General features: G+C 39.5%; 1 protein-coding gene across 1 annotated transcript in view; it reads left to right on the forward strand.

Moving 5' to 3' along the window:
• SSBP1 (single stranded DNA binding protein 1) overlaps positions 1–12,054 on the forward strand; it is a 67,732-nt gene that overhangs the window by 26,225 nt on the left and 29,453 nt on the right. The window lies entirely within an intron of this gene.

Consider the following 12,054-nt stretch of genomic DNA (forward strand, 5'->3'; position numbering starts at 1 on the left):
TCTAACATTTCTTAAACAGTTTCAGAGCTTACCAATGCTCTTTACCTTATACCAATACAATATCCCTGATATTTCCCAGCTGTTGACGAACAGGGCTATCTAGAGGATCTGCAAGTTGTGTTTGTGATTTTCTTGATTTGGGATAAGTGGAAAGGAAGGTCAATGTTATTTGTTCATAATCTGTGAGAAGTTCTGTTTTAAGAAAGCAAAAGTGACCTTATAAACTCCAACAAGTGCTGCTGCTGCTTGTATATATTTTCTGGTATTTCTACATTTTGCTGGACTAGAAAAATGTATAATGTAGTGGCTAAGAATGTTAGTTCTGGAATCACACATTTGGGTTCAAATCCTGACCCCACCACTTGTTAGATGCATGATCTTTGGCAAGTTACTAAACCTCCTTGGACTTCACAGTTTCCTTTGCTATAAAATAGGCATCCTTCATGGGATTGGTGTGAGGATTAAATGTATAGAAAGTGTTTTAGCAACTAAAGCATAGTAAATGCATAACAAATATTAGCTATTAGTAACCTATCAAGGGTTGAGCTGGAAGTATGTACCTCTTGGAGTCCTACTCTTATGACACTGAATCCATGAAGTTTATTGTTGCTGGTGGTATAAGGGGACATGATATAAGGGAAAGCCTATTTTCAGCCCCCAGGGGATGGTGGAAAGGAGAAGAGGGAGAAAGAAAAGGGATTGCAGGTAGTGTAGGTGAGAGTCCTGGTTTTCCTCCTCTTTGAAGACTGGCTGCAAGCTCCCTGTTTGCAGTCAGTAGGAGCAAAGCGCAGGCACAGACTCAGCCTTGAATGCTGGCAGGAGAGAAGCATGGCATGGGGAGGATGTCTCAGAGGTTTTTATTTTTAAATCTGTAGAAGAGGAACATTTTTCTGAAGCTATTCTTTGCATTATCCCATTGGATTAAACTCTTCCCTCAACCACAGGTGGAGACTCAGGAGGAAAACTCTAATACTTTTAGACAAAATTAGGAACATTATTTTTTCTCGACATATCTTAGTTTGCAGAGTGAGTGAATTTTGTTGCCCACACTGTAATTAAATTGTCCTTGTAACTTGGTGGAGCTCGCCCAATGACCAGAGCGATATTTCCAGGTTAACCCTGAAAAATATATTATCAGATGTTCATGAGTAGACTTTCTTGACATGTTCCGTCTAGGCTGGGTATCTGTCTGTTGCCAAATAGGGCACTCACAGCCACAGAGAGGGATGATTGCTGAAGCTTTCTTGGTTGCTCAGGTTTGTACCTTACTGCTCAGCTGGCAGATCTCTTTGAGAAAGGGATGGGTTCTGGCTACCTGTCAGACGCTGCTGTGATATTTCAGGAATAAATAAATTCCTTACTCCGTTTTGATTCTGGATTATCCTGATCTAGTTCATTCATTCATACCACAGACATTTATTTAACACTCTCTCTGCACCAAACACTGTACTAGATCAGTTCTTATTCTCAACAACATTGCATCTAGTGGGTAATAAAGACACAGAAATGAGTATTCCATGTCTACATCATTGAAACAGATGCTTCAGATATGATAAAGCAATCCTCTTATCACCAGAGGGTTCTGGCACAGGTGATCTTTTGCTGAGATCCACACTTCCTGCAGGTTGCTGTCAGCCAGTGATGGAGACTGTGGAGTACTAAGGTAGGTCTGTTCTACTGAGACATGAGACTCTTGCAACAGGCAGTTTTGGCCCAAGGACTCTCCATCAGCTTGGGTGAACCTTTTTTGGAACTGTGTTGCAGTCTAGGGCTCTTCCTATCCAATTCTTCTTCCTTCTCCCTCCCTTTTTATAGATGTCAGACCTACATTGCTGTCTGAATACTCTATTCACCTTCCTTTGCTCCCTGCCACCTAAAATCTCTTGAATGCCTAATCCTATTTCAGCCTATGCTTCTTGTCTTTTTAAAAGATATGTTAAGTGTTATGTTTTCTCAAGTGCACTAGAATTTTGGAAATCATCCCAGATTCTTCCTTCTTCTTCAGCTTTAATATTCATTTGGTCACTAGATCCCTTTGGTTGTACTCTAAAAATTTTTCTCTCAAATGCCCCCCAGTCTCTTTTTCTGCTCTTTTCAACCCATCAGAGTGACTACAGCAGGATTCTAACTAGTTTCCTGTTTCAATTTACATCCCCTTCCAGCAAAGCATTTCCACATTACTGGGATGTGGGCTTCATACAGTGAACATACAATCATGGCACTCCTCTCTTAAAATCCTGCAGTGACTCTCCATTGCTTTGGATAAAGTCCAAATGCCTTAGCTTGGAATGAGAAGCCATTCATCACTTGGCCACTATTTTCCTATCTGGTTTCATCTTCCAATTCCTTACTTTTTCAAAAGAACCTTGAACTACTTTAGTTCCCAAATATCCATACTCTTCTAGCTGCTACTCTCTTGCATAAGCTGCTTTCTTTGCCTAGAATTCCCTTTCTCACTTACCAGCTTTGTTAAATCCTCTTATCCTTAAAGTCCTGTCTCCTCCAGGAAACTTTCTCTGGCTTTCTCAGATAAAGTTAAGAACTTATTCTGTGTGTTTTCCTAAAATGTTAGATCAAATTTCTGTAATGATTATTTATGTCCAAAATCTGTACCTATGGCGTAGATACTTCATGATCTGTCTCTTATTTATCTTTCCAGTTTTATCTGTTACCACTTCTTCCTCTCCTTGCATCCCCCCATTCTTCTGTTTTCTGAATTTACCACACTCTTTGTCACCTCTGAGTCTTCAGGTAGAGTTCTCCCCCTGTTCTAATATCCTTCTCCCTCCCACTGTAGCCTTTTGCTTGGATAACCCCTTTGCATCCTCAAGAGTTAATTTATATGTCTCCTTGATGAAGGCTTTTGTGAATGTCCAAGGTTGTGTTAAATGCCCTTCCTGAACACTCCCACTGTACCCTTTGTTTTTCCTTATTATAGCACCTAATACACTGATCTAATAGTCTATTTGTCTCTCCCACTATTCTGTGTGTTCTTTGAAGGCAGGTTGTGCTGTGGGTGATTCTTCTTTGTTTCCCCAGCACCTAACGTATAAGGGACTGGCTGATAATAACAATTTATTGAATGAATGAACCAATGAGGGGCGGCCTAGTGTACTGGAAAGAGCTCAGTCTCAGAAAGACGTTCCAACTTAACCACTGATTTTTTGTGACGCTTGGCAGTCACTTATTCTCTTTGATCTTAGTTTTCCTCACCTGTATGTAGAAATAACCAGATCTCCCTCCTAGAAATGTTTTGAAGATTAGCTGAGATTTGTGATGCCTGGTACACTGCTGGGAACATAATAAGCACTCAAAAAAGTCCAAGAAATAAAAGTTTTCTTCTTTCTTCCTCCTAAGCAATAGTGGTACTCTTTTGAAAACAATTCAAAGTTTGTAATTCCTATTGATCCGTGACTGATCTCATTATTTAAAGCCTTCATCAAATAAACTAAGTCACCCTTTTGCTTTGACTGTTTGCCCTGAAACTTTCCCTACAGATCTGCCAGGTAGTGGAGTTTGGACTCACAGCTGCAGCACGCCCACAAGTGAGCCTTCTTGGCTTCCAGTAAGTAGTCAGACTTACAAGACTGTCTTAGGCCACTCTGGCAGCAGTGTACTCAGATGGGTATAGTTCAAGGATCCAGTTCACTAGCAGGGAAGTGTCAGACCTTCTTCTTTTGCAGAGTCCTTGCTGCCAGTTATACAGTTCAGGTGCAAGGAGAAGAGATCCACATTTGGGTAAGGGTGGAAGCTTCCCTAAAATAAAAGCCTCATGTCCCAAAGGATCCAATTTCTCTTGTAATAATTTCATAGACATAGCTCTCAGGGTTGAGCCAAAGGATACACACCTAAGAGTCATCCATCACACTCAAGGAAGCAGGAGGTCTCCGTAAGATATTTATATTTAACTGAAGGTCGAATTCTCATGCAGGGGGAGAAAGGATTTTGTTAACACTTTTTCCATAGTGACCCTTTTAGAAGTAACTTCAGATGGAGCCAGCTTACTCGTTCTCGCTAGCCAACATGATCACATCTTAATTATAGTACCTCCTGCTACCGAGAACCCAACAGCTTGGTATATCAACCTCTGAATTGGGTCTGTTACTGCCCAACACTGGGTTTCCCCCTCTTTTTTGGAACATTTAACACTTTTTCTTTTAATTGAGGTATAGTTGATTTACAATGTTATGTTAGTTACTGGTGTATAGCAAAGTGATTCAGATACATACATATATATATCCATATATCAACATACATATATATATCCATATGTCAGCATACATATGTGGGTGTATATATATTCTTTTTCAGGTTTTTTTCCATTATAGTTTATTGCAAGATATTGAATATAGTTCCCTGTGCTATACAGTAGGTCCTTGTTGTTTATTTTATACATAGTAGTGTATATCTGATAATCCCAAACTCCTAATTTATCCTTCCCCTACCTTTCCCCTTTGGTAACCATAAGTTTGTTTCCTATGTCTGTGAGTCTGTTTCTGTTTTGTAAGTTCATTTGTATCGGTTTTTAGATTTCACATGTAAGTGATATCATATGATATTTATCTTTCTCTGTCTGACATTTCACTTAGTATGATAATCTCTAGTTTCATCCAAGTTGCTGCAAAGGGCATTATTTCATTCTTTTTTTTATGGCTGAGTATTATTCCATTGTATATGTATACACCACGTCTTCTTTATCCATTTATCTGTTGATGGATGTTTAGGTTGCTTCCATGTCTTGGCTATTGTAAATAGTGCTGCTATGAACATTGGGGTACATGTATCTTTTTGAATTAGAGTTTTCTCCAGATATATGCCCAGGAGTGAGATTGCTGGATCATCTGGTAGCTCTATTTTTAGTTGTTTAAGGAACCTCCAGACTTTTTTCATAGTGGCAGCACAACTTACATTCCCACGAACGGTGTACAAGGGGTCCCTTTTCTCCACACCCTATCTAGCATTTGTTATTTGTAGACTTTTTGATGATGTCTGTTCTGACAGGTGTGAGGTGATACCTCATTGTAGTTTTGATTTGCAGTCCTCTGATAATTGGCGATTTTGAGCATTTTCTCATGTGCCTATTAGCCATCTGTATGTCTTCTTTAGAGAGATGTCTATTTAGATCTTCTGCCCATTTTTTTATGGGGTTGTTTGTTTTTTTGATATTGAACTGTATGAGCTGTTTGTATATTTTGGAAATTAAGCCTTTGTCAGTCGCATTGTTTGCAAATATTTTCTCCCAGTCTGTAGGGTCTTTTCATTTTGTTTATGTTTCCCTTTGTTGTGCAAAAGCTTATGTTTGAAAAGTTCCATTTGTTTATTTTTGCTTTTATTTCTATTAATTTGGGAGACTGACCTAAGAAAACATTGCTATAATTTATGTCAGATAATGTTTTGCCTACGTTCTCTTCTAGGAGATTTATGACATCATGTCTTATTTTTAAGTCTTTAAGCCCTTTTGAGTTTGTGTGTGTGTGTGTGTGTGTGTGTGTGTGTGTGTGTGTGTATGGTGTGAGGGAGTGTTTCATTGATTTACATGCAGCTGTCCAGCTTTCCCAACACCACTTACTGAAGAGACTGTCTTTTCTCCATTGTATATATTCTTGCCTCCTTTGTTGAAGCTTATTGACCATAGGTGTGTGGGTTTATTTCTGGACTCTCTGTTCTGTTCCATTGATCCATATGTCTGTTTTTGTGCCAGTACCATGATGGTTTGATTACCATAGCTTTGTAATATTGTCTAAAGTTTGGGAGGGTTATGCCTCCAGCTTTGTTCTTTTTTCTCAGGATTGCTTTGGCAATTCTGGGTGTTTTGTGTTTCCGTATAAATTTTAGTATTATTTGTTCTAGTTCTATGAAAAATGTCTTGGGTAATTTGATAGTGATTGCATTAAATCTGTAGATTGCTTTGGGTAGTATGGCCACTTAAGCAATATTAATTCTTCCAATCCAAGAGCCTGGGATATCTTTCCATTTCTTTGAATCACCTTCAGTTTCCTTTATCAGTGTTTTATAGTTCTCAGCGTATGTCTTTCATCTCCTTGGTCAGGTTTATTCCTAAGTATTTTTTTGATGTGATTTTAAAAGGGATTTTTTTTTACTTTCCCTTTCTGATATTTCATTATTGGTGTAAAGAAATGCAACCAATTTCTGTATATTAATCTTGTATCCTGCTCTCTTGCTGAATTTGTTTATCAATTCTAATAGTTTTTGTGTGGAGTCCTTAGGGTTTTCTATATGTAGTATCATGTCATCTACATATAATGACAATTTTACCTCTTCCCTTCCAATTTGGGTACCGTTTATTTCTTTTTCTTGTCTGATTACTGTGGCTAGGACTTCCAGTACTATGTTGAACAGAAGTGGTGAGACTAGGCATCCTTTTCTTTTCCAGATTTTAGTGGGAAGGCTTTCAGCTTTTCACCTTTGAGTATTATGTTGGTTATGTATTTGCTATAAATAGCAAATACCACTTTGGTATTTGCTACATCCATGAATGGATGTTGAATTTTATCAAATGCTTTTTCTGTGTCTATTGAGATGGTCATGTGGTTTTTGTCTTTTCTTTTGTTGATGTGGTATATCACAATAATTGATTTGTGTATGTTGAACCATCCTTGTGACCGTGGGATGAATCCAACTTCATCATGTTTTTATGTGGTGTTGGATTCGGTTTGCTAATATTTTGTTGAGAACTTTTTCATCTATATTCATCAAAGATATTAACGTGTAATTTTCTTTTATGGCAGTGTCTTTGTCTGGTTTTGGTATCAGGGTGATGGTGGCTTCATAGAATGACTTTGGGAGTGTTCCCTCCTCTTCAGTCTTTTGGAAGAGTTTGAGAAGGATTGGCATAAGTTCTTCTTTGTAAGTTTTTTAGAATTCCCCAGTGAAGCCATCTGGTCTTGGACTTTTGTTTGCTGGGAGATTTTTCTTTTTTTTTATTACAGATTTCTATTTCACTTCTAGTGATCGGTCTGTTCAAATTATCTATTTCTTCTTAATTCAGTTTTGGTGGGCTCTGTGTTTCTAGAAGCTTGTCCATTTCTTCTAGGTTGTCCAATTTGTTGGCATATAATTAATTGTTCATAGTATTCTCTTACGGTTTTTTTGTATTTCTGCAGTGTCAGTTATTCTTCCTCTTTCATTTCTTATTTTGTTTATTTGAGTCCTCTGTCTTTTCTTCTTGGAAAGCCTGCCCAGAGCTTTGTCAATTTTGCTTATCCTTTCAAAAAATAAGCTCTTGGTTTAATTGTTTCTTTTCCTATTTTTTAAAATCTGTATTTTATTTATTTCCTCTCTGATCTTTATTATTATTCCTTCTGCTGACTTTAGGTTTTGTCTGTTCTTCTTTTTCTAATTCTTTTAGGTGGTAGTTTAGGTTATTTGAGATTTTTTTCTTGTTTTTTGAGAAAGGCCTGTATTGCTGTGAACTTCCCTCTTAGGACTGCTGTTGCTGCATCCCATAGATTTTATATGGTTGTATTTTCATTGTTATTTGTCTCAGGTATTTTTTTTTAACATCTTTATTGGAGTATAATTGCTTTACAATGGTGTGTTAGTTTCTGCTTTATAACAAAGTGAATCAGCTATACATATACATATATCCCCATATCTCCTCCCTCTTGCGTCTCCCTCCCACCCTCCCTATCCCACCCCTCTAGGTGGTCACAAAGCACCGAGCTGATCTCCCTGTGCTATGCGGCTGCTTCCCACTATCTATTTTATGTTTGGTAGTGTATATATGTCCATGCCACTCTCTCACTTTGTCCCAGCTTCCCCTTCCCCCTCCCCGTATCCTCAAGTCCATTCTCTAGTAGGTCTGCATCTTTATTCCTGTCTTGCCCCTAGGTTCTTCATGACCTTTTTTTTAGATTCCATATATATGTGTTAGCATACAGTATTTGTTTTTCTCTTTCTGACTTACTTCACACTGTATGACAGACTCTAGGTCCATCCACCTCACTACAAATAACTCAATTTCGTTTCTTTTTATGGCTGAGTAATATTCCATTGTATATATGTGCCACATCTTCTTTATCCATTCATTTGTCGATGGACACGTAGGTTGCTTCCATGTCCTGGCTATTGTAAATAGAGTTGCAATGAACATTGTGGTACATGACTCTTTTTGAATTATGGTTTTCTCAGGTATATGCCCAGTAGTGGGATTGCTGCGTCGTATGGTATTTCTATTTTTAGTTTTTTTTTTTACATCTTTATTGGAGTATAATTGCTTTACCATGGTGTATTAGTTTCTGCTTTATAACAAAGTGAATCAGTTACACATATACATATGTTCCCATATCTCTTCCCTCTTGCATCTCCCTCCCTACCACCCTCCCTATCCCACCCCTCTAGGTGGTCAGAAAGCACTGAGCTGATCTCCCTGTGCTATGTGGCTGCTTCCCACTAGCTAGCTGTTTTATGTTTGGTAGTGTATATATGTCCATGCCACTCTCTCACTTTGTCACAGCTTACCCTTCCCCCTCCCCATATCCTCAAGTCCATTCTCTAGTAGGTCTGTGTCTTTTTTCCCATCTTACCCCTATGTTCTTCATGACTTACTTCACTCTGTATGATAGACTCTAGGTCCATCCACCTCACTACAAATAACTCAATTTCATTTCTTTTTATAGCTGAGTAATATTCCCTTGTATATATGTGCCACATCTTCTTTATCCATTCATCTGATGATGGACACTTAGGTTGCTTCCATCTCCTGGCTATTGTAAATGGAGCTGCAATGAACATTTTGGTACATGACTCTTTTTGATTATGGTTTTCTCAGGGTATATGCCCAGTAGTGGGATTGCTAGGTCATATGGTAGTTCTATTTGTAGTTTTTTAAGGAACCTCCATACTGTTCTCCATAGTGTCTGTACCAATTCACATTCCCACCAGCAGTGCAAGAGTGTTCCCTTTTCTCCACACCCTCTCCAGCATTTATTGTTTCTAGATTTTTTGATGATGGCCATTCTGACCGGTGTGAGATGATATCTCATTGTAGTTTTGATTTGCATTTCTCTAATGATTAATGATGTTGAGCATTCTTTCATATGTTTGTTGACAATCTGTATATCTTCTTTGGAGAAATGTCTATTTAGGTCTTCTGCCCATTTTTGGATTGCGTTGTTTGTTTTTTTGATATTGAGCTGCATGAGCTGCTTGTAAATTGTGGAGATTAATCCTTTGTCAGTTGCTTCATTTGCAAATATTTTCTCCCATTCTGAGGGTTGTCTTTTGGTCTTGTTTATGGTTCCCTTTGCTGTGCAAAAGCTTTCAAGTTTCATTAGGTCCCATTTGTTTATTTTTATTTTCATTTCTCTAGGAGGTGGGGCAAAAGGGATCTTGCTGTGATTTATGTCATAGAGTGTTCTGCCTATGTTTTCCTCTAAGAGTTTTATACTAAGTCCAGCTTATTCTCAAGGGAAGGGGCATTAAGCCATGCTTCCTAGAGGGTCTCCCAAATCTTGTCTACTTATTTCTCGTCCCAAATTTTCATACTTACGGAAGCAGAGAAAATAGCTCCTGCTTTCTTATCTGCCAAGTCCCCTCACTACCATTTACTTTTTCTACCCCAGCAATGCTGCTGCTGCTTATACTCTTATCGTGATCCTTGCTGCATGCAGGCCATGGAGGGTGGAGTTTGGCACTTCATCCTCCCTGCAAATACCTGAATCCAGTACCCAAGAGGTGGTGCTGACCCAGTGAGCGAGAACTCCACCTCTTCATACAGTGGTGGGGAAGAAGCTGGAAAGACGATGAAGATGTGTACATTTATAGCTTTTGTTCCTATTACACGTGCCAATTAATAACATGCTTAATTTTCTCAATTTCTGAATTTTTAGACACATGCTGTACATTAAGAGAAGAATTAATTTGCTCAGGTTAGCAGTTGCTACAGAAGAGTTGCCTCCTAGATGCCATCTAGTGGCAATGTAGGCACAATTTGGGGCGGCATTGGAAAAGTCTATGTCCAGGAATACAAAATGTTTGAGTCCCTGAGCTATGTCAGATGTAGAATAGGAGATGGAGCTGTACTTGGTCTGGCAACTTGTGGGGGGAAGGCATTTTTTTGGATGAAAGTGGCAGACCTTAGTCTTTGAAACCAAAGTCCCTTAGCTGCTGCTTCCTCCTTCATGTGGCTTCTATGCCTTGGCTAGCCTCTCTGCCATCATCTCCAGCTCTTCCCCCTCTGAGCCCACCACTGGCTCATCCCTGAGACACTGATGGCTACCCGTCCCTTTGTTCTGTCATAATGGTCACGAGGAATCAGACCTGTTGAAGGTGTCCACGACATGGGAGAAAGATCTAGTCAGCCCTTACTCTAGAGAATTGCCAACAGTAAAATTAACTTCCTGTAAAATTGTCAAGTTAATTAAATTTTTGTTCTCAATTCTTCTTCTCATTTCTTCTTTAATTTTGAAATAAAATGAGAGAGTAACATGCAAAATAGAATAGAAACCAGAGCTATTGCTCTCTAAGCAATGCAAAGTGCTTATTTTAATAAACTCCAGAAGTCAAAACTGAGTTCTCATGTTTTGCATGGAAAGGATCACATTTTTCTAAATTATTGCAGGTAATCCAGTTATCTTTGCCAGTAGAGACTGTGTATCCCCGATGAGATGAAGTAGAAAATAGGTATAATTTTGAAATAATGTGTGTTAAGAAAAAGATGAACCTGTGCGTTAATTGCTAGATATTTTTTAGACAAACATTATTCTTATTAGAATTAACTAATTATCTCAGTTCTCTACGTGGTTTAGCCTTTCTTAACACCACTTGTAAAGCAGCCTGTCAAGAAACCATCTTTATATTTCTAGTGATTTTTTTTTCTTTGAGCCAAGACCAGGCTTTCTGGATACACGTCAGTTGGCTGCCATGCTTTGCATTAAGTTCCACTGCCCAGGACCTCAAGTGCGGCAGGGTGGGAGAGAAGGGCAGTTTTGTTTGCCATCCAAAAGTCACCGTAGAAGCCTTGCTCTTGGAGAGGTTCATGCCTCATCCAAGTTTTCTGGCCAGTGGCAGTTATGGCCTTCCCCTCTGCCTCTCCACAACTGCAGGCAGAGTTCTCAGGCTCCAGGCCCTCAGCTGGGTGGGGTGGTGCACAATGTGTGCACCCTGGAAGCAGGGCCTGCTCCCTGCTGTGTTCCTGTGCCTCCTCCACTGCCTGGCACATGATAAGCGCTCTGCACATCTTACCTAATGAATAGAAATCCGGTCCCACAAGCTATTATATTACTAGTAGAACAGCTGAGGCCCAGAGAGGGTGCTGGCTTGATTGCAACTTCATAGAGTGCCCAAGGCAGTGCGGGCACCTGGCACAGAACCTTTTTACTACACCCGTGCTGCCTTCCTAAGAAGCCTGGCCTTTCTCCTTCTTTCCAATCTCATTCCACTTTCTTCTCATTTCCTCATAGTTTTTTCTAGCCTGTTTTGAACACTTTACTGGTTTTCTATTTTTTGTTAAGCAAGACAAATTTAGCAGCTTAAAACAACATCTATTTATTATGTCACAGTTTCTGTGGATCAAGACTCCTGGCACAGCCTAAGTGGGTCCTCTGTGCAGCGTCTCACAGGCTGCAGTTAAGATGTTGGCTGGGCTGTGTTCCTTCTGGGGCTGTGTTCCTTCTGGAGCTGTGTTCTTTCTGGAGCTTGCCAAGCTTACTGGTTGTTGGCAGGATTCAGTTCTTTGCATTTGTAGGACGAAGTCCTGTTTTCTTGCTGGCTGTCAGGTGGTGGGATTCGGGGGTGGGGTGGGGTCAATCTAAGCATCTAGAGGCTTCCCACAGTTTCTCACCATGTGACTCTCTCACAACGTGGCAGCTGGATTCTTTAAAGCCAGCAGGAAGGCCCAGTTCCTCCTCCAAGACATTAGCTGATTAAATCAGGCCAACACGGAATAGTCTACTTTTTGATTAACTCAAACTTGACTGATTAGGGACCTTAACTACATCTGCAAAAGCCCTTCATCTTTGCCATGTAATATAACCTAATCACAGGAGTGACATCCCATGTTATTCACAGTCCCACCCCTGCTCAAGGATTATT

This window comes from Leucopleurus acutus (genome assembly GCF_964270905.1).
Source record: "Leucopleurus acutus genome assembly, chromosome: 9".
Classification (NCBI taxonomy): Eukaryota; Metazoa; Chordata; class Mammalia; order Artiodactyla; family Delphinidae; genus Leucopleurus; species Leucopleurus acutus.